Source organism: Amblyomma mixtum, chromosome 1 (genome assembly GCF_055824585.1).
Source record: "Amblyomma mixtum isolate Tamu chromosome 1, ASM5582458v1, whole genome shotgun sequence".
NCBI classification, from domain to species: domain Eukaryota; kingdom Metazoa; phylum Arthropoda; class Arachnida; order Ixodida; family Ixodidae; genus Amblyomma; species Amblyomma mixtum.
The window spans coordinates 98,684,558-98,709,733 of record NC_143012.1 but is presented as its reverse complement, the minus strand read 5'-3'; the positions used below and the strand labels follow the sequence as shown (position 1 = coordinate 98,709,733).

The window sequence follows — 25,176 nt, the reverse complement described above, 5'->3', positions numbered from 1 at the left end:
TTCCAATTCGTAAAACATGTATCAACCAGCCCATATTTGCCCTCTTCTGGAACTCCAAATGGCATTTTGTAGCTGGAAGGGCATGATTCGGTTCAATAAGTTAGCTGGAAATGGATCATAATAGTAGTAGTAGTAGTAAACGCTATTGATTTTTCTGGGTTACACAGCCGGTCTTCCCAGGTTCGGGATCTTTTTCTCTTTCCAGGATTTGAGGTCCAAGATCTTTTTCTGTGCTGGGCTATCAACCTTGAATGCAACCTTGAATGGAAGGTCACTGCCCACCTGTCCTCCCAGTGAAACTGTGTTAGATCCCATTTTCATTGACTCATCCCCTTGCACTTTTCATTCATATAAGTTGGGGTTGCTGTTTGGTCATTTTAAGACAAATCCTAGACAACCTGTTTACCCTCTGCACCCTTAGTGTGACTGGACCGTATCAGTGTCCGTGCTGCCATTTTTCTGTTTAGCAAAGGTGGCTACTTCAGCTGGCTACTTAAGTTTGCAAACTAGGCAACACTAATGTGCATGTACACCACTGTCAAACGGTTATGAAAGATGAGTCTGTCCCAAAAAAATTCTTATCTTTGTAGACGAGACATATTCGTCAATGTGTATTGTTGCACTAGGTAATGATTCGCAGTTAGGCTGCATAATGAATTCTAGGATGCCTGAAGTTCAGTGATGGAAATAAATTATTTTGCCAATAATGGCTTCCACAAACTTTTCATTCTGCATGTAAAAGACACCTCACTTTTTTTGAGCAAATTGCAACACCTAAGAGGCAATGCAACTTGTCTCGCTCCCCAAAAATGTAGGGGCACACTTAAGCTCAGCATTCATGGGTATCACACAACAGTGTTCATGGCTCCCTGCAGCGGTTTCTCTTCACACACACAGTCACTGTTCTTCATTCATGTTCACACATTTATCAGAGTTGCCTCAGCACAGGTTCCCAATTCTTGTCTTTGAACTCTTCCACACTGCAGTTCACCTATGTAATGTTATTGTAATTAGTTTCTCACTAATTGGCACATCTCTAGTTCACTGCAGTAATTACATTGCTAGGCTTCAAATTAAGCCAACAGCACCCACACATCACTCCCCCCCCCCCCCCCCCCCCCCCCCCCTTTGTACCTCAGCAAAGTCAATGTGCCTACACGGTCTAGTTGGTAGCGTGCCTGGCTGGCGATCCAGGGGTCATGGGTTTCAAGGCAGAAAGAAATTTATTAATTTTCTGTACGTAAAATCTATTATTTTATAAAGTGAAGTAGTTTCAGACGTGTGCTGACGTTTGATTCAGATTACAAATCCTCTTTTCAGTGACTTTCACTGTGGACATCCACGCGTGAAGCTTGTCTTTTGACGCAATGCCGGCTGGATAACACTGGACTGGGTTTTCTGCTGAATGGCAGCCTCTCTCCTTGACAGTGGTGTGTGCAGGCTTTCCGTACCTTTCTTTTCTGGCTGCACATGGCACCCAATAACTTCTTAGCACTAATTGCGATGCCATCACATACCATACAGCACTAATAATATTACCTGGTGGTAGTCGGAAAAAAAAATTATTCTTATAGTGTGAAAAAAGAATAGCAGCCTGTTTCCACCTGACTTGGTTTGGTTTCATACTTCTGCTAGAACTTTCAGAGAAATTAGCCAGCAAAGCGGTACAAGACGGTAATTTTTCAGGGAGCTTAAATTTTATGCACAGGCACTTGCAATGACTCCAATTTCATCAACATTTTGCAACCTGTTCTATCATTATATTGGTGGTGAATAGCTTCTGTTCATTTATTTAACACTCTCCTCGTGGAAACTCTGAATCAGACTTGCTTACCATTTTTCAAGCTGCCTTAATCATGCTCAAAAAAACAATTTACCCTCCATGTGCACACACCACTAGGCATTTTAAGTGTTCTGTTTTTTTTTTTTTCATGCAGTGGAGTGTAATACATACATAGAGGGGAGAAATCTCCAACCTGTCACTTATGCTCGAGCACCAGAGCGGATTTTAAACGCTCATATCAGGCTTGCCCAAACAAACCGAAACCTCCTTTCCAAGGGGTGGAATCACAGGAGCGATGGGAGGCTTCTCTGCGCAGCTCACAGGCAGAGCTTCAGCTTTACATCATGGCCTGGGCCTTGAAGGTTGCTGCAGCCAAACAGTGCCTGGTCACCTAAAGTGGCCTGAGGGCCGTCGCCGACCTCTTCAACACCCCTTCACTAACCCTCACCTGATCCACTGAAGTGGGACTAATAAAGTTATTACCAACCAAGGGCTGTAATAGCCTTCCTGCCAACGCACTTCACCATGGTAATTTTGAACTGCTTCTTTGAACAAATAATCTCTGAGCTGTACACAAGCTTTGTTCTCAGTACAGGTAGGCCCTTTGTTATTGGAATGTGGTAATCTACTGTTGCAGAGCAACTTCGATTAGTCCTCAGTGTCCTTTCAGACATTTGCCGACATTTCAGCACCTACATCTGGTATGGTGCCCTTCACTGAACTGTAGATATCATATTTTGAGTGTACATAGAGGGTTGTCTATTTTAGTTCACAGTAAAGGAAGGTACTTTGAGAGTGAACGCATTTCATTGAGCATTACTCTCCTGCAGTGCGCAATAGTGGCATCACAGGGTCTTTATTGCATCAGTGTATGGTGTAAATGTTGCCTAACGGCATTGTGATCCACCCCTCAAAGAAAACCAACAATGGCCCTGATATGTATGTGGTCAGGAGTGTGCACAGAGGGAAAGTCATGCACTTGCACATCAGGCTAGAAACATGACTGAGGCCTCTTGTAGATTGCTCGTGGCGTGCACAGGGCTTGCCAAAACCAATCCACATCATCCAATGTTATCATGCTGCATTAAGAGACCTTTTGCTAGAATACCACTGCTTGTCTGTGATGCTGCCTCCCTCAAATACTGTGGGTCATGTTAGCCTTGCATTTATTGCCCCCTTTGTGTGTTATCTTGCTGCTGTGCATGCTTGTGCTTTTCTTGTTGTGTTGCTGTTCTTCCTTCTTAACTCACCGTTGTTTTTATTATCCTTCAGCTCCTTGACCTGACCCAGAGCCATGTTCAGGCTTAATATGACATGCGCACTAGATAATATGCGTGTATGTGCATGATATGATAATAACTTGCATGCACGTTAAAGAACCCCAGGTGGTCGAAATTTCCGGAGCCCTTCACAACGGCGTCTCTCATAGCCTGAGTCGCTTTGGGACGTTAAACCCCAATAAACCAAACCGATAACTTGCATGAAGCAAATAAAGCAAGTGTCTTGCACACTGCATTACCTGTTTGTGATGTGGCATCACACTCCACCTTCATTATCCCCCTCTATATTCGTCCCGTTCCCCAATGTTGAGTAGCATATGTGAAGATATCTTTTTCCAGCCGACTTCACCTTTCTTGACATCACACATTGCCCTCTTACAAGGAATCTTGCTGCATTGAAAGGAGCTGCCTGGTGCTGCTGTGGATGCATTACTGTTGTCCTACAGCAAAGGAATTGTAGGGATGGGCATGACAAATTTTGTTTCACCTCTCACATTTTGGTGCGTACTTGCATCACACGAGTGGTGTACCTGCCTATATGCCCTTGGTAAGTGCTGTGTGCTCATTGTTAGACAGAATTAACGAGATTGAGGGCCTTTTCAAACATTGAAATCAAATAGCATTATTGAAAGCCTTTTTTTATTTGAATGAAATTATGTACCTGCCACTCTATGCCATGCATTCGTGAGGTGTTTTTATATAAAGTCCGTGAAGTCTGCTTGCAGGCAGGCTTAGTTAATGTTCACAAAGCAAAAGATGAGTGCCATATCCTATTGAGATTAAGTGAAACGCCAACACTGTGAAATACATGCTTCTGTTGACAGTGGACTTTTAGCTTTGTCTGTTTTTCTTTAAGTACTGGCGGGAAACAATATCTCCCTATTTTGCTTTCGCATTTGACGCTTTTGATAATAAGACGTACGCGCTCATAGCGTTGCACTTGACGCGATTCGCAGTCGCGTTTCGTGCGCGGCCGCTTGCAAACGTAACCAAGGGTAGTGTTAAGGTCTATGCACCTGAAGAAGTGACACGGTGAGGTAAAGCTTTCCAACGCCACTGACGCGTTGAGATTACGATCGAGAGCCAGCCGTTTCTCCGCCAATTCCTCTCCCCGTGACGCTGATCGCATCTCACAAGTACGGAGACGCGACACGCTACGCGATGGCTTCGGGCAATAAGCGTTCGCTTCATGCAGCACAATTACCGCTAAACTCTTATTTCCGTGACGACCGGCCACAGGGTCTTTAGCGTCGCATTCAGCACCATCACTGTGCGGCGAGTACGCCGAGACCGCCGCCGCAACGCAATTCACCGTCCATCTCTACGGCGCTACTTTGCTAACTCCCCTTCGCGCCGCAACTCGGCGGTGTTTTTTGTACTTGGCGCCAAGTAGCAGACGACACCGTTTATTTTTTTGTGATACTTTTTTCTTTATTCTTCAATGTCGTCATTACATTCTGCTGTTACGCATTTTCGGACCGCCCCGATTCACACGTCACGGGTACGCCCCGCTCATGGCGGATTGGCGAATATCGAGAATCGGGCCCCTGGACTGCGGGGAGACCCTGGCAAAAATCGCGGAGTGCGTCGCGGAACGCGGGGTCGCCTGCCCGCTCGACACTGGATGCGAAAAGCTGGGACACGTGGCGTGTGAGGACTTCGCGTATCTCCGTGGCGCTGCTGCTCGTGGCCCCGTTGGGCAGCGCGATCTCCGCAATGAATGCGGGTGCATCCTCGTCGAGGGCACCTGCGCGAACCTGCCGCAAGACCGAGGGATCGGCTACGGGCCTACCTTGAACGAGGGTTCGGCTGGCAGCGCGCGACGATTGCCGCAGCAGCGTCTCGTAGCGAGCCTTCAATGAATTGTAATAGTCCCGCATAGCGAATGTAAGCGGCGCGCCTCTCTTGACTATATGCGGACGCGAGCCAGCGTCTCGTTGAGTTCGCGGTTGATGCGTGCTCTTCGCCGGCGGCCTTCCGCGATAAGAAGTGCGCGCCACTCGCCCTTTCTCTCGTCCCACGGCCCTGATGGATTAGCGCGCGCTCCCGGAGCACCCAGCGCATGCTGCAACGATGTGAGACTCGACCAATCTGTCAGTCGGCTGGCGTCCATTCGCCACAAGTCTACTTGTGGGGCGCACCCGCCGAAATCCAGCACTACTGACAGCGGTCGATGGTCGGAGATGCGCGGAGTGCCCGCGGGAAACGCGAGTACCTCGCACGAAGCTACATGACGCGCGAGGACGGGCGGGAGCAAAAACTTGTCGAGCCGACTGGCCGACCTCCCTCTCTCCCATGTGGCCCCGAAGTTATCGCCATGCGACGAGACCAACGCGTCGGTAAGTCGGAACTGCGCGCATAGGTCACGCAGGGAGCGCGCGCCTGCGTAAGGCCGACCCTGACCTGGGCCGCGTACATCACGTGAGGGGTCCAGCACACAATTAAAGTCTCCCACTATGAAAGTGGGGTAGGAGTCTAGCATAAAGCAATCGAGCGACTCGAAAAACGGCGAAGAATCGCCTCGTTGCGCCGGCGCGTACACAATCAATGCCCTCACCCGGCTGCCGTTAAAATCGACGGCCAAAGTGCGACCGTCGACGCCGTACGTGCAATGTGCGCCTGAACGGAGAGAACTATTGATAAATACGACACCGACACCGCATGACATTGCGTCGGTAAGCGAAAAGAATGCTGGCACGAGGAAGCGATTCTTAAAGCTGGTAACATCAAGCGCGGTGCGGAGGTTACACTCCTGAAGGAAGAGAATGTCGACGCCCTGCGCGCGAGCGAAGTGCATCACCTCCCTCTGCTTATCCAGCGACCGAAATCCCTGGACGTTCAGGGAGAGGAGATGCACCGTCGCCATGATGAAGAAGCAGGGCGCCGACATTCCGCCGACAAGTTTAGGGGGCCCCGCCATTGGCGGAGTCGCTCGCGCGCGCCAGCTTTTTGGGGACGGACGGATCGGCTGAGCCGTCCGAGTCCGCGGACTGCGACAATGCGTGCTTCCCCGAGACCCTACTCAAGTCCATGGGTTCTGGGGAGGGTAGTGAATCGGTGGCATCTCTCACCGCAGCCTGCGAGGCATGGTCAAAAGGTGTCGTGCACGGGTTGCGGTCGGCGGAGTCCTGGGCTTCCCCTCCGCGGCCTCTGGGGGTGGTCGGCGCCGTGGACCTCGAGGCGGGCCGGCGGCGCTCGGCAGGTCGGTCGCTCCGGGCTGTTCGCAGGGGATGTCCCCGGTGAGGCGGAGCGTCGCGCCACGTGAGGGCGCTCCGTCGCTCTCGTCCGCTGTGGTGGAAGAGTCGTCCTCGCCAGAGGAGGACGAGTCTGACGAGCTCGTCAGGGAGATCGGCGGGAGGTCGCCGATGTACGGGAACGTGAGCGAGTCCGTCGACGCCGTGTCCGCGGTGTTCTCCGGCTACTCCTGCGATGAGGCTGTAGGCTCTGGGACGGCCGGGGTTTCCGACACGTGAGTGGCGGGCGTGTCGTCGTCCTGGCGTGGCGCGGTCTCCACAGGGGGCGCCGTCGCTGGGGCAGGAACCGTGTCCTGCGGCGGTTGCGCCTCTGGCGATGCCGGCTTCTTCTGAGGGCCGCCGGAAGCGGCCGCCGCCGCGTAGGAGCGCGGCCGCAGGCAGTCAGCCGTGGCGTGGGCTCCGGAGCAGCGTCGGCACGCCGCCTCGCATCCGGCCGTTTCGTGCCCGAACTCGTCGCAGCGGGCGCACCGCGGCGTGCGGCAGGCCGCGCCGACATGTCCGTCCTGGCCACAGCGTGAGCAGACGTTTCGGACGCCCCTGTAGTCGAACATGACGCGGTGACCCTTCACGGACATGAAGTTAGGAACCGCCTGCTTCATCTCCATCCTGACGAGTCGCTGGCCGTCGCTCACGTGGCGTCGCCCCTTCAACGTCGGATGAGAGATCTCGAGCACCTTGCGTAGGGGCTCAGTGCCGAGGCCATCGCCGCGTCCTCGACGAACAGCGGCACCCGGAATGCCGTTACGTGGACCACGGAGGGGCCCACGCAAGAGACTGGGACAGAGGTCCCGTTCACTGGGAACGATCCCTCCGCTAGGAGCTTTTGTGCCGCCGCAGCTGAGGTCACGCCGATACAAAACTTGGATCCTCCTTGATGTTGGAGGCTTTCGAGCCCTTTTGGGCCGACGATGCTTCCAATGCCGTCGACAATTGTCGTCGGCCGTTGCGTCCGCGTTCATCGTGAACGTGAAGCAGTGCGCCTTGGGTGGAGGCGCCCGGAACTCCGGACCAGCAGGACCGGAAGCTGTCATGGTGGCAGCAGGGGGGCCTGGAACAGCAGGACCAGTCCAGGAAGGGGCTCCCGGGCAGCCGGCGGGCAGCGCGGCGCCGGGACGGCGATCCTACAGGGGGGGGGGGGGGGGGGGGGGGGGCGGCGCCTGTTGCTGGGGGCGGGGTCCAGGGGTCCGCTCCGCTTCGGGTAGGGCCTCGCTCCTCGCAAGACCGGCAGAAACTACGCAACAGTCCCAAACGAGAACATCCGGGCACCGTATGAGATTTAACGGGATTCAACGAGACTCTCTAAGCCCTCCTACGGGACCGGCATACAAGCGCCGGTTGCTCTCCAAACGAGTCACAAAAAATAACTGCTGCCAGTGTCTTCTCAATGTTCATCAAGATATCACTCGAGCTGTGCATTAGATAATGCACGGAATTATAATTTCCGATTTCTAATAACGCGTGCAAAAAGCACATACATGTCACGATACACTTCGTTGTCATACGTGATCTGTTAGGGGCTTTGAGAGAAGGCCGCTTAGAGAAAGAGGGGAGCTCCAGTGCGAGAAGGGCTTTCGGCGGAAAACTGCTTTCGCGCCCTCCCCAAAGATGGCGCTACGGTCCTACACTCACTAGGGTGCCTCGATGCCCAGCGCTGCGCCGTACAGGGTGGAGACACGACCTTCGTGGGCGCCATCTTGGGGCAAGCGCTGAAATGCGGGCCTACGGAGCGTCGGCCGGTATCCTTCTTTAGAACGTGCTTTCGCTAGCAGGCTGAGCTGTATAAGGTTTCTCATATATGCTCACAGTTCTGAGCACTTTTTGCTTAGTGATATAAATGAGAAAAGAGCTAGCCTGTGCTTACAAGCGCAGCTTTTAGAGCAAATGACCACTGTGCAGCTAGGACAGCACTTACTTTTTGGCCGTCTCAGATGCTCAAAGCGGTTATTTTAACTGCAGTGACTGCTTTACAGAGCAATGCGTTTTGTACTGCCAGAGCATGACGGAGTTTATAAGGTGCATGACATGCAAAAGGCTTTAACTGCGTCTGTTGATGCAGATGAACAACTAGTTGACGTTTTAGTCAGCCGCGCATATCAAAAATATTTTGCATCGCAGTCGGCTCGAGTCTCTTCCTGGTCAGGTGGCGTCTCAGGGGTTGGCGAAGAGCCTTTTGTGGCGTCAGGTGTATAACTACCAGGAAAAAGCCGCGGTGCAGGCGGCTTTCTTCGCTTCGGCTGCGCTGTTTGCGCAAGAAAGAAATTAATTCATCAGTACCCAAACATATCCGAGGCTCTAGTGCTCCTCAGATTATCTGATGCGGATACTAGGCTAGCAAGCCGAATGTGGGCAAACACGTTTAAAATCAAACAACGTCGGGACAGCCGTTGACTTGAGGAGCCGCCGTGCATCCATTCTGTTTCTCTCAAACTGATCTTCCTCGAAGTGGCGCTAAAATGAGAGAGACGATGAAACTGTCATTTCGCGCCTCTGGTCGTGTGCACGCAAACAAATGAGATAATAAAAAAGCGTTAAGGAAGCGGTGCGATATTATAAGCACAGGATCACGAAGTATTTCTGTGGACGCCAACCAAGCGACAGCACTAATTCGGGTGTCGGACGGGCAAATTTAACTTCACTTAAATTTGGCTTAACCTCGGACCGGTATTTGCGCGTTTGACAACGGTGCACTTCGCCTCGCGATGTGTCATTACATGGAGAAGAAAGAGCTGTATTCGGGATGAACTTCTGTACTGCGCAGGCACCTTGCTTCCTCGCGACCGCTTTCTTAAAGCGACGGCCAGTTCACAATAGAAGTTTCTTCGCGACTTGTCGGATTGCCAGCCATATACTGTAACCGACTTAATTTTCGCGAGGGCCTAACGTTTGCGTTCGTTGCGAATCGCAAATACCTAGAAAAATTATTCCCGCGAATAATTTGAGAAAAGGAAGGTGAAGGGGCTTATTATTTGTGCTGCGCAGAATTTAGCACTTGCGAAAAGACCACTTGCAAAATTCCAGGACGGCTGACTCGTAGGCAGGTTTTTGCAACCAAAACTCCCCGTTCATAGACTGCATTTTCACTTCCTACTCTGGCCAGAAAAGTGGGTAGGTAGCACGTGGGAGGTTCACCCGTCAGCCTCTATTATATTCTTTTTTGAAAAGGAGAGAGGGGAATGCTCCTTAATCTGCGTGAACCGGAAGCCTCGCAAGATCGAGTGTAAAGGGCAGCTGTTGAAAGAGTACAATGGCGCATTCCTTCGACAAATACCGGGCTCCACCTGCTCCACGTGTTTTCACCGCGGCTCTGAACAAAAAAAATGTGCGATCGCGAGAGAGTAAAGATCATCGTGAGACACTCCGTGAATGATACGGAATGAGTGTAGCTCACTGAAAGTGAAAAGACGCAATGATTCATATATTTAGCTTGTAAGCCTTCACATAACTGGTAATTCAAAATGTTCCGCCTCAAAAACAAAGCGCGCTACTTCCAATGCCAGGCAATACGATGCAACACGTGCTGTACTCACGTTTCTAACTAGGCTTCGAGCTGCAGCTTTGAAGGCACACAAAAATTCTTGTTGCGCACAGTGCGAGTTTGGCGAACAAGGCAAAAACATATATTCAAACCGCACAAAGTCAGTGCTTACAAGCGGATGGGCGGAGCGGTGTGGTATAATGTTATTCCTACTGAAAGCACATAACTGCTAGCGACATTTAGAAAAAGTTCTAAAATCTTTAGCGCAGACAACGACCAAGAGAAAGACGGTACACAAACACAAGCGCTTGTGTGTGTGTGTGTCTCTCATCTTCCTCGTGGTCTGTGTCTGTTCGCGCTAAAATTTTTACATTATCTATATGAACAAACTAGCCAAAAAAAGAAGTTTTAATGATGCATAAAAACAGCACAGACATTGTGGCTTGCCTCGCAGATCTTCGCGTTGTCATTCGCCTTCCAGTTCTCACGCTTCACTTTCGCTTCCCATATTTTTCTCCGTCCCTCATCCCGTGGAAAAAGAAAACGTCGAGCTCCTTTCTTCGCCGAGCCGGCACACAATGGAACACAACACCCTGGCATGCTATTTTTCGTAAATTAAAGCAGTTCATCAGCTCAGAATCCAGCGCAAAACACAGCTTCGAACCCTCCCCAGCAGCGGCACGAAGAGCGACTTGCCCCAAGATGGCGAGCGCGGAGAAAACGGCGGCGCGGCGCATGCCAAAGCGTGTCACCACCCTGGACGGCGGCGCTGGCATCGAGGCACCCTAACACTCACGCATGTAAAAGACCGGCCGCTGGGCCTTCAGCTCATGCCGTTTCCCCCTCTGGCAGGCAGATGTATACACGCTCGCGGAGTATTCGAACGCGCTGCATGTACATTCTTGTCAGGCCTGCGTCTCGTCGTGTCCGCGTACGCTTCTGCATCGTCATGCATTTCAATGCCGCCACCGTCACAGCTGCTTAAGCCGAGCAATGGAGCCTGATAAAACGAAAGGTAGGAAGCGTCTTGCGGAAAGCGATCGCTTTGCGAGCGATACGCCACAGCAGAAGACTGCTCGCCCCTGCCCTGCCGACAACGAACACTAGACCCATTTCAAGATTTTGACTAATACCATCTGCAAGCAATGTGTTATGCCCGTAAACAATTCATGCTTACTCTACTCTCGGTCACGGGAGAGGCAGAGATTTTTTGTCATGCTCCGCAGTACAAATTGAAGAGACCTGTCTAGGAGGATACTAGCGCAGCGTATAGTAGTAAGGTGCCATTACAGTAAAAGAAGTCAAATCAACCGGCTCAACAGACGCGACAAAAGTGCCCTTTTTATGAACCTACGGTCTTCACGGACAAGGTCACAGTATGCACGCTGAAGAAGGTTGTATTGGTTCGCGGTGAAAATAACAATTTATAGCTTGTACCCGCGCAACAGCGCCGTGTACTGCCTGTCGAAAATACAATGTATGGTAAATGTCTACAAGGGACAGTAAAATGAACTCATCCCTTCGCATAACAGTTCTCGAGTTACTAAGAATAAAAATTTTGCTGAAAAACAGACTCCGTGCATCCCTGCAGGAAAATATTCCTGATGCATAAACCGCTTTAAAGAGGACGGTCACAAAATTCAGAATAAACAGTGACAGAGGGCAAAGCATTGCCTAAATTTGACTGCTAAATATAAAATTGGGAGTGGTTTAGCTATGGTTAAACCTGGAGGTTTGCGAAAGCAACAAGGAGAGAGAGAGAGGCGATGGAGAGCGCGCGGCAGCGGCGGCGGCCCCGGCACGCTAGCTATGCGCCGCTACTGCGCATGCGCAACTGGCGAGCGCTGCGGCGGCACCTCTGAAGCCTGGCCCGCATGGAGCGTTTTTTACCCGCGAAATCGCGTCGCGCGCCCAACGCCCGCGCCGGCGTCGACGAATTCACTCCCGCATGGTCAGCAGCCGAGCGGCGCGCGCTACGGGCGACGTTGACAAGATGGCTGCGCCCTGCTCGCCCACTTCGGAATAAATACATGTCACCGCTGGATATTTCGACGTGATAGCTCGCTCAGATGGTAGCGGTTCGCTTTTACTTCGCACAGCTCGCCCACGCGTAGAGGTATAAGCGATAACTAGCCTTTGTTTTTCAGATAATTTCGCGATTTTCAAGCTCTTAGGCCTAACTGTGTTTACCTCGCAAGAACGACACCTGGTGAAGCAGTTGTCTAGCTTTTATTCACTTGCTACATTTTCATCTATTAGCAGTTTTTCTACTTGGAACAAAAAAAGGCTCGCAATGCACCTATCGTAGTTATCAGCAATTACGGATTAAAAAGTTCTTCAACACAGCGTTTATGTGCTTTGGCGTCTTGTCACTAGATGGCGCTACCGTTTACGCGTGCCCCTGATGGACGGCGCGGCCAGCTAAAAGCGACTCCTCCGATAGACAACACGCTGCTCAGCCGTTTCGGCCGAGAAATCCGAAGCCCAAGCCTCGGTACTATAGTGAACTAGAACTCGGTACCCTCGGTGTGTCAAACGCCCGTGTTTCCGGATAATAACTATGCTTTCCGGGAAGCACGACGCAGTTTTGGTGGTCAAGCTACAGTGCCAGAGAGAGCTCGCAAGCGCGTCTCTCTCGACCGGCGTGGCTCCGCCCAGAGTCACGTGACGCCCGTTCCGGCTCTCATTGGCCCTCTGTCGCTGCCCTCTCCTGGCGTCGGCGCGGCGTCGACGTTTTTATCTGTTTCGACAGAACCCGACGATTTGGCAAAAACGTCCTCTCCGGCGGCAAAAAAACGCTCCGGTGCCGTCGACGCCGACGAATCGCCCGGAAAAACGCTCCATGCGGGCCACGCTTGAGTCACCCGTGCAGCGACGGCGGCGGCGCGCCAGCTGTGCGCAGTGTGACGTCACTGCTCCTCGCGCATGCGCAGTATGGCCTTTCGTCAGCTCCGCGCAATGGCTCGCCGACTCGCGTAGTGTTGCTTTCGCAACAATAAGGGAACGATTACGCTACTCGGTAATAAAATTTTAAGCGGAGCTGCCACGCTACTCGAACCGCTGGCGACCTCGTACGGAACAAGCTGTGTCAAACGGAAGCGATTCTGGGTATTGACGTAGACAGCGCGCATAGCGTTCCGACGCCAGTGAGCCCGGGCTAACGGCAAGCAGGCTTATAGAGGGAGCTACTCTGGCACAATCTCTGAGGAACGATGCGTATACCGCTTTCCTTCCTCCATGGCCACCTTCCCACGGTCTATGTTGCCAGGTTCCAACTCCGTTCTTTGTCCAGATTTAGCAAGTGTCTAAACAGCTGGCAACACACAAACCGTTGGATCATGGTGGCGTTCATGCGTTTCCCGCTGGCTTGAATGGGCTCAATGCGCTGCTTTCCCTCTAGGGTCAGTATATTAACTCTATGGCTTCCATACAGTTTCTTACTATTACCTAGAGGGAAAGCTGGCGGCGCTGCACTTCAGCTGCTACCATGGACGCTCAAAGCATCATGGGCCGGTGAGCGGGACAGTCGGATTTTTTCGGGAACACAGAGTGGCGTTACTGTGATGTCCCATTCCAAAAACGCACATACGGAGAAGGGTGTGCGCGCATGCGTGCTGCCGCAGAAAAGAGCCGGAACACGCCTCCCCCCCCCCCCTCGCGCAGACGGCTTTGGCGCGAATGTAGTGCGCAAAAGCCATAGCTACGAAAACGCAACAGCACATGACGCCAATAAAAGGTTTCGCTTATTCCGAAACGCCATTAAAAAAATCTTAGTGTTTAAGCAACAATATTTTTTGTAGACATGTCTTTTTAAAAGTGCGCGTGTTAAGCACTAAATATTAGTGTCTGTAGTGTGCAATAATTTCCTAATAGGAGAGCAAGCCATCTCTAATTGAGGGCAAACTTTGCATTTGCGTGCTTTTCTGCTTTTTTGATGTATGAACAATGTATATTTTTGTATTATTTTTGGTGAAAAGTTGTGGTTCTGCAGTCGGTAGCTCACCGGCCCATGATGCTTAGAGCGCCCATGGTGGCTGAAGTGGTCTTGAGGGGCCTCCACGCAAACTCCCATAGAAGGGGCGCCAGCTTTCCCTCTGTAGGATACGACTATAGTGTACTAGAATACTAGATACAACTAAAAAAAGCAGCAGTTGCTAACACTGGGCCGCAATCCGCGGCGTCCTGTATTACTCCCCTGGCCAATCGCAACTGGAAACGAAATCAGCTTTTAATGTTTGACTATATCAAACAATCCGCGTATCAAAATTCTATAGCTCATAATTTTTTCTTGTGATAAGCTTCTTATTTACGTAACAAGAAACGTTTAAGCAGTGCACTACTTTTTCGTCGTGGAGGAATTCTGTGCGCGGAGGCTGAATGCGGGTGGAGCTTCACTGCAGACTTAAGTTGTATCCAACTATAGGTAATAGTAAGAAACTCACTCTCTAGTAGTTCCTTCAGTCTCTTCCTTCCACCTCCCGTCTCCTCTTTGGTGGTGACTTTAATGCCCCTCACACACTCTGGGGCTACCCCCAAACCCTCAAACCAGGCCGCCTCCTCCACTGTCTGGCCCACGAACGCCACCTCACCCTTCTTTATACTCCTGGTTCCCCTACTCGAGCCGGCACTAGGGTGCCTCGATGCGCGCGCCTCTCCTCCGCTCCGTGCAGGGTGGGGACAACCGCGTCGTCTGCTGCAGCGTCCGCCATATTTGAGCCCACTCGTTTCAAAACACTGGAGGTAAGCTTCTCTGCGTAGCGAAAACCCCTTCACCAGCGCGGCGAAACAGGTTCTGGAGGCAGAAATAGGGTGCAGCGCTGGGGACATCTATTGTAACCCCTTTCCTACAGGTTTCTGCCATGTGTTGCTTTCACAATAAAGGGATTAGGGGCCGCTCCCCCAAGCCATTACTGCAGGTTCAATGCACCCTCCCCGGGCTGCATTCCTGAAGGAAATTTGAAAAGCAGCTGCGCCAAGGTGCTCGCCTGGGCGTGCAAACCATAACATATTGGAATAAAAGTCGTTCACGCTGCACCCGACTCTCCTCCCTCGAACAATTCGCGTCGCCATCGTGAAGGTGTTTTTGTTATGCAGAAAAGCTGACTTACGGATTTTTGTAAATTGCCTGGGGCTCAGTGCGCTGACTCGCAAAAACAATGTTTATCTCGTTCGCCGCAACGTATTTGTCAATATTAAATGCTGAGAATGATAAGGCTTATTAATGAAATATTTTACCCCTACAGAATTAAATGGAAGCAATCTGTAGGCTCTTGGACAGTCGTAGTCGTTAGGTCCTTGGCATCGCTTGTTTTAGGACACTTAATTTGCGCAGGTAAAAAAAGAGAAGCAATGCTGTGGTACAGGAGTTTGCACTACACCTGTACAATCCAATGCAGCTGCATAATTCGTGCAGCCTTTTTCATGTAAGGTGGCCACTTTAACAAAGCGTACGGAATAATTTCGGCACCTTCATACCTTCACCGAAAACATTAAGTGAATGCAAACTTGAGTGTGAAAAATACTCTCATGAAAAGTAAAAAAAAACATCTATCAACAGAGCATACGTTGGCAAAATGCGCGTGTCTCATCGACTGGAGAAGTTGTTCTTACATAGTGTGAAGAATAAATGAGAAACGTAAATGAATAAATTTCACATACTTAGGAGTTGTAATAATGCAGTTTATTTATGTTGGAAATTATTAACGCTACTGTCAAAAAATAGGAGACAAGCAAACTATGGTGAATTTTACATATATGCACAATATTTACAAATCCCTTCACGGCAGGCTGACGCCAGCACATGTTTTTCTTGCATGTCCATTGACTTTTTTTTCTTCCAGTTGTCGCAGGTGTATTCGCAGCCTAGTTCGAGCATAGGTCGAGTTTAACAACTTTTGAACGATTTCGTTGTGAACCTGGCGTGTTTCAACATTAAACTGCACCATTTGTCTTAGGTATGTTATCACAGCCTGCAAAGGAGATTTCATAGTTATAAGGCTTTCCGCCCATTCTGTGATGCCTTTAAAATGCTCCTCGCACGATTTCAGCACTTTCATCACTTCAGCACTGGGGTAATGCAGGTTGTCGCCATTCTCGATGTACTCCTTCAGCCTTGTGAGATATGCATTTTCAGCGTCACTAGAACCAAGCAGAGTAGCTTTGCATTGCTCGAAATTATTTATGGCTTTCAGAACACCTTTAACGAGGAATCCGGCCATGTGGAACAGGATGCTGCATTCAGTCGATGTTAGCGCTTCAATGAAAAGAATCTCCGAGTCATCGATTTCCTTTGTCTCGGCTTCGGCGAGCTCACGTTTTCCGTTTGACAGAAGGTCAACAGATACTCGGAATCGTCAACAGTGTAGCTGGTGGTAGTCGGCGTGTGCAAAAATTGGCTTATGCACGCAAGTTTCAGAGCGCGTTTCATATCATAGGCGTCTGGGACAGGCTTCCTGAGACGAACCACAGAGAAAAGATTCTCAAGGCAATCTTGTAGCAGCGCCTGCTGGTGAGAAAGAAGCCGTACCCCTCCGAGTTCAAAAGAATGTCTTGCAGGCTAAGCACGACCGTTGTGGAGATCAGGAGGCCCGCCTGCGATGGCTTCCACTGAGACGTGCTGCCCATGCTCATCCCTTGAAATGTGTTTAGAGCCAGGTTGAGAGTTTCCAGAGCTCTATGATGCTTCGACACATCTTGCAGACTTAGGGCAACAGATGGATGACGCGACGACATTAATGAGTACCATTTTGATACGAGCTCTAAAAACCAAGCCGTTGTTTCTGCCTCTATGTCCAGCACTTTTTCTTTGATGAGGTATCGGATTGCACTGGGAGCTTCTCTGAAAAATTGCACGGCAAGTCCGACTTTCATTTTCGTAAAATGTCCAGATGAGACATCTGCTTCAGAGATCTTCGGTGCGAGCTTCAGCTCCCTTTCCGTGTCAACTGCAGCACAGCATGCACATGATCCAGTTTCACTTCACGTGAGGGAAGATCGCACTGGCTGGTTGTTGCTTCACTTAATGTGAATACATGAGAGGTTATCAATTGACCTTTAATATTCTTCAAAACATGAGCAGCGTCTGCGTTGAAGAACAATTCCATTTCATTGAGTGAAGGGTGTGGTATTGAGCAGGTTGTCTTCGAATTTCGGTGGCTAGAAAAGCCGAGCTCACGCCACATCGCTCGATTTGAGGCGCCCATGTCGGACGTTACAACCCGAATCTGAGGGAAATATCGTCGCAGAGTTGGACAACTTGCAGAACAATGTCCTTGAGCGTGCGGCCGTCCACATGGCTTCCAGTGAAGTGATAAGCAATCACCTGCTTCCATCGCTGGTTGAGACCTCCATAAACACAAGAGCGTGATTAGCAGGCTCATCTGGCTTTTGTGGCAATATTAATGTCACTCCCCCATACACAATGTCTTCAGCGCGGTCAAGCTGAAACGCTCGGACAATCTCCATCGGGAAAGAGGACACAGTCTTTCTCTACATCTTCCATGCTTGTGCTTTCGCTTGGAGAAGTTCAACAACGTCTGTAAGAATTCCTGGTGAGAACTTGAGCCATTGGAGGCGACGAGCCAGGGTTCTTTCTGCCGGAAGTGGGTAGCCGAGCTGTTTGAGAGTTCTGTAGCCCGACTTCCCACAATAAAACTTCAATTGAAGCCCCTGTTTAATAGTCTGCGGCGACCACATGCTTCCCTCGTTGCTTTTTCGGGAGAGTGCCCGAACTTGATCTTTATTTAAAAATTTTATCATTTTTTCAAAGTGCTCTACGGCGCTTTTTAGCTTTCGCACCTTCCTTCTAAGAGAGTTAATAGTCAAGTTAGCTTTTCTATGCACTTATTGAAGTTGTCTGTGGTTCTTTCTCGCATGTTCCAGTTGTTTTCTCAGTTGAGCGCAACACCTGCTCGAGGAATGTACATCGCAGCCTTCATTTTGCTCTGTTTGTCCATCGCTAGGCTGATAGACAGCCTCTTCACTTCAGTTCGTTCCCTCAGGCGCTTTTCCGGAGCTACTTGGCTGTGAAAGATGACCTGATGCAGCAGGCTTATCGCAATCCGCAAAAACGCCAAGTCCCTGTTCCTGCACTGTTGAATTTCATGTAGTTGGTAGAGCGGGTGTGCCTCTCTCCTTAGCAGCCTTTCTTTGGTGGTGAACCATAGCTGCGCAACCAACACGAAATGTAAGAGTAGAAATGAGTGAAGTTTGTCAGAATGGCTCATTGTCGGCACTTATTTCATAGCTGTGCGAACGATAATCTTAAAGCGAAAAGTTTCAGCTAGAAATGTTTGCACTTAGAAGTCCAGTTTTTAAGCGCTATTATTATAACTCATGAGTCACAACAGTGATGCACATCATATTTGCCATCAATAATGAAAATATAGTGCAGCTTACGTCTGAACGAAAAGATGGCTGGAACAGCGTTTGCCTTTAGCAGCTTCCTTCCATCCGCGCGGTGATTCTCCTAGCAGTTGTCTTCGAAATGGGCCTGCATAAAAAATAATTCAGGCGTCCAGTATGTAGTACAAACAGAAAGAAATCCCCCCTTTCAATGATACACAAGCTATGGCACTGCTTCAGCGATGTTAAGCAGTCGCGCACACTCGGCAGCTGCATTTATCAAATCCTAAAAGTCAGACTAATAATGGTTGTGCATACGAGAAATAGCCGGCACAGCACAATAACTGCGCCAACGTTAGAAATGCCGGATAGCTAGAAGCACATTCACGGGAGTTTTACCGAAAGTAACTAATTCCGGGCTTCGTCACACAGCTTTGGAACAAATAAAAACTCTAAAAAACTACTGTCAAAGTTTCTGACTCGTGTCACTTGATGCGTTTGCTTTTAGGACCATTTGAAAAATTAATCAAGAACCACTCGGCTCTAAGCTAACCCATTACAAGCAAGCAATCTGTTATTGCATAAATATGCCGGGCGCGACTGTATATAACTAATATTACTGTCAGTTGTGGTTATTAGCCTTTGCACAGAAATACAAAATGCATGTCCACACCTGCGAGTTATATATGAAAATGATTCTCTGCCACTCACCTGCTGTATCATTTCGCCTTATATATGTTTCATAAAAGATGCAGTCACGCAGCGTGCGGAGTTACAGCCTTTCCAGGAACACTAACACAACTTCTAGCGCACATATTAAATGCAAACCTGCAGCGACAGGCATAACTACAAAAATTCTCAAGCGTTCAAATAATCACTGTACTTACACTGCATATGCGCGAAGAGTTTGCAGGCTGCCATTTGTCCCGCTTTATCTTCACCGTCCAGAGGAGCCTTCTTTTAGGGTCTCTTGGGAATGAAAACATCCTCCAGCCATTTCTTGAGTGGTTTGAGCACAGTGGCACGCAACAGCCAGGCATCTTGACAGTTTTGCAGCCGAAGAAATCTGCGACCGGGCGGACGCGGGACCCCGCACGTGCAACCGGCCCGTGTGGAAGCGAGCAGTGGGCTCAAATATGGCTGCCCTCCTCCGCGGCGGCGGCACTGACCCTTTCAAAAGATGTCCCCACCCTGCACGGAGCGGCGGAGAGGGCGCGCGCATCGAGGCACCCTAGCCGGCACTGCCTCACAGCGCCCCATGACGCCCGACCTCACTTTATCTCGGGGTTCACTTTCCTTTCACTGGCAAATGACAGCAGAAACTCTTCTCAGTGACCACTTTCTCATCCATATTACCACCTCTCTTTCCCACATCCCTCGATGTCATCCGGTTATTCACACTGACTGGCACGCCTTTCGCACTAATCTCACCTCCGACTCCTTTCAATCCTACGACGACTGGACGTCGCGCGTCTCTGCAGTGCTCGCGTCCAGTAGCCGTCGCTCTCGTCAACCAATCCCAGACCCAGACCCTCACCATCTCTGTTTATGGCGCCGCCGTAAACGTCTTCAACGTTCCTTTCGCTCCCAACCCCACAATGCCCAACTTTCCTCCCGGATCACTGCTCTGCGGGCCGAGATCGTCGCCCACTGCGCCTCCCTCGAGCACTCTCGTTGGAGTGCTCTTCGTGATGGCCTTGACTCTGCATTGCACTCGCGATCCGCATGGTCTCTCTTCAAATCCCTCCTTGGCACTAAGCCTGCCCTTGCTCCCACTCTAGCTAAAGCCCTCACTCAGGGGACTCCCTCCGAAGTTTTTGATCAACTCGCCTCTCTCTACCTCCCGCCCCCTCTGGCACCCTCCTACCCGGTGTACTCAGGTGGACCTAACCCCGATCTGGACCAATGCTTTCACTCTCTGGGAGCTCGAATCTGCTCTGGCTGCTAATGCTAAACGCTCGGCTCCCGGTGAGGATGCCATTACATAACCACACTTCGTAACCTTCCTGACTGCGCCAAAGAATTCCTCCTTCAAACCTACAATGAGGCCTGGGAGAGCGGCTGCTTGCCGAGCTCCTGGACATCCTCCCTTATTTCTATGATTCCAAAGCTGGGCAAACCTCCCTCTCTCTCTAACCTCCGCCCAATCTCCCTGACGTCGTGAGTTGGTAAGACCCTTGAGACTCTCTGGTGTCCGTCTGGCTCCCCCGGTCACGTACAGGACACCCTGCAACGTGACCTAGATCTCATCGACTCCTTTCTCACCACCGCTGGCCTCTCTCCTGCTCCTGAGAAATCCGAGCTTCTCCTTCTCAACCATTCCTCCTACCAGCGCTCACACTACCACTTCGCCTCTGTCCATCTTTCTGGCTCTCCCATTCCTGTCGCCACGCAGTGCAAAATTCTTGGCTTCCCTTCGCATGCGGCCAAGAAAGTGCAAGCTCTACACCACGCTGTCAGCGCCTGTCACTCGGCAACTCACCTCCTGCGGCGCGTGGTCACCCGACGCTTAGCTCTCCACGAGGCTCATGCGTGCCGAGTTGCCCACGCGCTGGCCCTCAACAAGGGCTTGTACTTTGCACAATACGCTTCCTTCACTCAGACTCAACGCTCTCGAGACTGCCCTTGTGGGCCTCTACAAGGCAGCTCTCAACCTCCCCATCACTACCTCTAGCGCTAAGCTCTTTGCCACAGGCCTCTTCCATCCTCTCCGTTCTCTTCTCACTCTCCATCGTGACTCATAGCTTGCCCGGCTTTCCCTTACCCGCCAGTGTCAGCGGGTATGTCGGCCATTCCAGTCTCCCCGTTTACCTCTCCTATTCCCACTTCGGTCCCAATCTCCCCCCCCCCCCCCCTCACCGACCAACATGTCCCCCGTCCTGCACGCCGGCCGTCGTCATGCGGCCGTGCGGTCATGCGGCATTCCCGTCTCTTTGATACCCAGGGTGTAGCCTGCACGGATGCCTCCTTCGTGGCTCCTCGAGGTTCCTGCGGCTACGCCCTGTACCATCCCCACCTCCCCGCTCCTGAAACCCACACCAGCGGGCCGTATCTACACACTCCAGGCGCACTGTCCCTCGAGGTCCCCGCCATTGCGCGTGCTCTCCAGTCATTTGCCCTCCTTCTCTCTCTCCAAGAGTACGCATTCTATTCAGACTCACAAGCCGATACAGTCTAGCCCGTTTATAACGAAGCCACTTATAGCGAAATAGCGGTTATAACGAAGGGATTTCAATTTCCCATTCCCATTTTTGCACTTTCAATACATTTTGGGTCCGGTTTTAACGAAGTAAATAAGAGCTCGTCAGCGGATATAACGAAGAGATTTGCTACCAACCGAAAAATAATGTGCCAATCAACATATTTTTGCGTTCTTGAGGCGATTTTTTCCGCGAAAATAAGAGCAAAATTCGGCTGACGGCGTCCTTTCGTGGCGTCGTCTGCTCTCCTGCGGAGCCAAAGGTTGCTTCACTGCATCGCATGGCACGCCGGTCTCGTGTTGCGTCGTCCTTGAAAGGCGTCACGGCGTAGAGCGGTAGAGCACGCCGCGCAGGGGAAAAATGTAAAAAAGAACAGAGACGATTTTTTTTTCGATGACGTCTCAGAGAGCGTCATCGAGCGTCATGCTCATTGACATCGCTGAAACCGCTGATGCTGCGCCGCGACGGCTGCTTGGAGCAGCTTTGGGATTCCGCTAGCGACTTGAACCTTGTGCCTGCGGGTCTAAGCCACATGGACTTCGTTTTCGCCGACGAAGACCTTGTTGCCACCGAGGACTTGACGACTGAAGAAGTTTCCGGGAGTGTCATGGAAGAGACCTTGGCGGAGAGCGCCTCCGACAGCGAATGCGACGATGCTAGTTGTTCCCCTAAACCGGTCACCTCCGCAGCGGCCATCGCAGCTGTTGACACGCTACGTATGTACAGGGTCCGTCAAAAGTTCCAAGGCCGCAGGGTTTGCTTTTGAGCAGCATAGTCGGGCTGTTGAGATACCCTCGAAGCTCAAAATATCTGTAGAGAATGGAAGAAGGATCGTTCTACCATCTGAGAACCTCGATAGCTCTATCGAAAGTGCCAGGATATACCCATGAAAAGCGGACCATGTGGCCTGGGAACTTTTGACGGACCCTGTACCTCGGGAGTCCGGAGTTCGACCAGATCTTTGGTTCGCAGTTGGATGGTATGGAAGCCGCAATCCTGAAGTCCGCACTCGCGAAACGTGTTCAGGGGACACTGGACGACTTCTTCAAGCGGCAATAAATCGGTAATTATTTATTTACAGAATACCTGCGTCGCCTCGAAGGCATTATCGCAGGGGAGACAGTTTCAAAACAACATATTCATTTTCACACAAAAAGCAACAAGAACATTAAGCGAAGTTAACATCAAAGTAAAAAAAAAACAATAAGTGAATATTATTAAAGGTAACAGAAATCTTGAACAATAGTGGGAAAGGATTAGATTGTCAGGAATACAGTCGACAGTAAAAATCGCGATTATCAAAGACTGAAACACACTCTTCCGGCAGCAAGTTCCAGTCTTTCACAGTTTGTGGAAAGAATGATTTAGAAAAACTGTTTGTGTTAGTATTGTATTCGCGCACCTTCTTGGAGTGGTCGTGCCGAGTCGAGACGTAAGTTGGTTCCGAAAGGTAGTTACGGCTATCAATTCCTGTTTGATTATAGAAGATGCGGTGGAAGAATTTAAGTCTCAAATTTTTTCTTCTGATGTTTAACGGTTCCCAGCCCAGCAGTGATTTTATCTCAGTGATACTTTGGAAGGGGTTATAATTATTGGATACGAAGCGTGCAGCCTGATTTTGGAGTTTTTCTATTGCTTCAATAAAGTATGCCTGATATGGGTCCCAAATAATGGAGGCATAATCGAGGATAGACCTGACGTGCAAGAAATAACGTGTTTCTTTAACATCTTTTGATGCTGATTTGAAATTTCTACGAATAAAGTACAACATTTTACTTGCCTTAGATATTGACTGCTGTATGTGTGTGTTCCATTTAAGAGTCTGCATAAAATAAACACCAAGGTACTTGCACTCTGAGACGCTTTTTATGGTTATGTTTCAACAATGTATTGTGTAGGAAGTTCGAACTTTTTATTTGAAAAATGAACGTGATTACATTTTCTAATATTCAGATTCATTTGCCAACGCTGACACCAGTTTACTACTTTACCAAGGTCGCTCTGCAGGATAGATACATCTGATGGTGAATTTATTTCCCTGTAAACAACGCAGTCATCCGCAAATAGTTTTATGGAAGACTGTATGCCATCTACAATGTCATTTACGAGGGGGTACCCAAAAGAAACCGGACTAATTTTTTGAATCGGCACAGCTTCTGTGGTACCGCGTTTTGCCGCTAGTAGCACATATAACGAACATTCCAGAGTCAGTAAGCCGAGTGCCGTCGCTGAAGGAGGTCAGACTAGTTTAGGAAGAGTTTTAGAGTGACGACTGTTTTGTGTGAGCGTCGTTTTTGCAATGGCTGATTTTCGTGAACAGCGTGCTCCGGTGAAATTCTGATTTTTTTCTCGGAAAAAGTGGAACGGAAACTCTTGAGATATTCAGAAAGACGTACAAGGACGGTGCTTTGGGGACAACTCAAGGGCTCCTGAATTAAATTCTGAATCAAAGCAACAGTCATGCCAATGGAAAACTCGAAATTCACCTCGCCTCAAGAAAGCTCGTCAGGTGAAACCAAACCTCAAAACAATGCTGATTTGTTTTTTCGACTTGAGAGCAGTCGTCCATTCAGAATTTGTTCCGCAGGGTCAGACAGTTAACCAGGCTTTCTGCTTGGATGTTTTGAAAAGATTGGGCAACAGTGTTTGGTGGAAGCGGCCTGATTTGTGGCAGACGGGTGACTGGTTTTTCCACCATGGCAATGCCCCTGCTCACACAGCCCTGTCTCTACGACAAATTCGGACCAAAAATGGCTGGACCTCTGTTCCTCAACCCTCATACTCACCCGACCTTGCCACGTGCTACTTTCTTTATTTCGTAGAATGAAAAGACAGGTGAATGGAAAGCGTTTCGCTGATGTTGCTGAGGTGAAGAAAAAAACGACGGAGGGACTGTCAAGCATCACAAAAGATGAATTTAAACAATGTTTTGAGAAATAAAATGAAAGATTCCACAAACGTATCATTGTAAGTGGAGAGTACTTTGAAGGATATTCAAGGTCTGTGCTGAAAATGTGAACAAATAAGTTCATACAAAAATAAGTCCGGTTTCTTTTGGGTACCCCCTCGTATATATATCCGGAATAAGAGTGGCCCCAGGACACTGCCCTGGGGCACTCCTGAAGATACGGGTGTATATGATGAGCTACAGCCATTCAGAACAACACACTGTTTACGATTGTGTAAGTAATTACATATCCAGTTATGGGTTTTATTATGTATGTTCAAAGAGTTTAACTTGATACTTAACAAGGGGTGCGAAACTGTGTCAAACGCTTTCTGGAAATCTAGGAATAATGCGTCTACATGTTTATTCTTGTCGAGGGAGTTACCTACAAAGTGCTGAAATTCGACTAATTGTGTGTTGCATGAGTGCCCATTACGAAAACCATGCTGTGAAGCAGTAAAAAAGTTAATGGATTCGAGGTATTTAAATAACTGACTGTACAATATATGCTCAAAACTTTTACAGGAAACTGAAGTCAAAGATATAGGCCTATAATTTTCCACCAGTTTCTTGTCTCCAGATTTGAAGATCGGATTGACAGCCGCGACTTTCCAGTCCTGTGGAACCAACCCGGTTTCGAGCGAGGCTCTAAATATGATACAGAGATACTGTGAAATTATGCCGTGACATTTCTTTAGAATGTAGGGTGGGATTCTATCAGGACCATTAGATTTAGAGGGGTCCAGTTCTTGTAAAATACAGTCAATACCATGTACATCAATGTTTATTTCAGGCATGCAGTGATCAGAGGCACAGTTAGGAGGAAGTGATGCGGCTGTGGCAGGCATCAGTCCCTCACAAAACACCGATTTAAAGTACTGATTAAACATTTCA

The 25,176-nt window shown here is 49.6% G+C and overlaps 1 pseudogene; it reads right to left on the bottom strand.

The window, feature by feature from the left end:
• Window positions 1–15,569: 15,569 nt before the first annotated feature.
• Window positions 15,570–19,175, bottom strand: LOC149367301 (uncharacterized; annotated as a pseudogene).
• Window positions 19,176–25,176: the final 6,001 nt, after the last annotated feature.